Raw genomic sequence first — 1,831 nt, forward strand, 5'->3', positions numbered from 1 at the left:
CACTAGTAAACATTTTAACAGAGTGTAAATAAAACTATTTCAGTGTTTTAGGAAGTTTAATACAAAAACTATCTTGCTTAAATTCTTATAGAAACAGATTACAGAGGTGGAATTTTAAACACAAGTGACCCTAAAATTTGTTCTTTCTATTCCTACATTTTTCTCTCTCTCTTTTTTAATTCACCCCTTTTTATTATAAAACTAGAGGCCCGGTGCATGAAATTTGTGCACTGGTGGAGGGGGGTGTCCCTCAGCCCAGCCTGAACCCTCTCCAATCTGGGACCCCTCAAGGGATGTCCGACTGCCCGTTTAGGCCCGATCCCATTGGGGACCGGGCCTAAACGGGCAGTCAGACATCCTTCTCACAATCCAGGACTGCTGGCTCCCAACCGCTCACCTGCCTGCCAGCCTGATTTCCCCTAACTGCTTCTGCCTGCCAGCCTGATCACCCCCTAACCACTCCCCTGCCAGCCTGATCAACCTTTAACTCTTCCTCTGCCAGCCCTATTGCCTCCAACTGCCCTCCCCTGCCAGCCCGATTGCCTCTAACTGCCCTCCCCTGCTGGCCTGGTCATCCCTAACTAACCTCCCCTGCTGGCCTGATCGCCCAAAACTGCTCTCCCCTGCAGGCCATCTTGTGGCCATAAGGGGCAGCCATCTTTGACCACATGGGGCGGCCATCTTGTGTGTTGGAGTGATGGTCAATTTGCATACTGGTCACGACTAATTAGCATACCAGGGCTAATTAGCATGTCCATCTCTTATTATTGTGTTGGAGTGATGGTCAATTTGCATACTGGTTGTGGCTATTTAGCATATCCAGTTGTGACTGTGAGGGTGTCATGACCAATTTGCATATTACCCTTTTATTAGTATTGATTTTATGACTTTTGAAAAATCTCCACAAAAGTAAAGACATAGAAGTTTGCATTGCTTTTAAAAAGTTTCCTAGTCCTTCCTGCCTCCTCCCTCACTCAGACCCTAGAAACCACGGGTGTGATTTCTGTACCTACAGTTTTGCCCTTTCAAAATAGTATATAAATGGTCTTAAACCATACGTAGCCTTTTGGGTCTGGCTTCTTCATTTAGGATAGTGGTTTTCTTCCTTTTTATTTATTTACTAGAGGCCTGCTGCATGGAGTTCATGCACAGGGGGAGGGGGAGTCCCTCAGCCTGGCCTGCACTCTCTCCAATCCGGGACCCCCCAGGTAATGTCTGACTGTCTCTTGCAGTCCGGGACCGCCGGCTCCTAACTACTCACCTGCCTGCCTGCCTGATCGTTCCTAACCACCTCTGGATCACCCCTAACCGCTTCCCTGCTGGCCTGATCATCCTTAACTGTCTCTGCCTCGTCCCACATCTGGGACCCAGGATTCCCTCCTCCAGCCAGTTGCAGGCACCTGGGACCTAGGCTTCCCTCCCTCTGGCCAGCCACAGGCACCCAGGACCTGGGCTGGCTGTAGCATAGGGAACTGTGGGGCAGGTGGCAGCCCCAGCCACTGGCGCCTGGGACAGTGGGGTGGGCAGTTTGTCCCTCTCCCGGCCGCAGCCTGGCTGGTCCCCATTCCTCTCTCACGAGCTCATTTGAGCCTGGCTGGTCCCAATTCCTCTCTCCCCAGTATTGAGTGTCTGAGCCGTTATGGCATGAGGGTGTGACAACCATTTGCATATTATCTCTTTATTATATAGGATTTTTATTGAATTTATTGGGGTGACATTGTTAATAAAATTATATAGGCTTCAGGTGCACAATTCAAATACATAATATTGTATTGTGTGTCCACCACCCCAAGTCAAGTCTCCTCCATCACCATTTATCTCTGCTTTACCA

The sequence above is a fragment of the Myotis yumanensis genome, unplaced genomic scaffold (assembly GCF_028538775.1).
Source record: "Myotis yumanensis isolate MYYU_CA2020_CCGP unplaced genomic scaffold, mMyoYum1.0.hap1 SCAF_2, whole genome shotgun sequence".
Lineage (NCBI taxonomy): Eukaryota > Metazoa > Chordata > Mammalia > Chiroptera > Vespertilionidae > Myotis > Myotis yumanensis.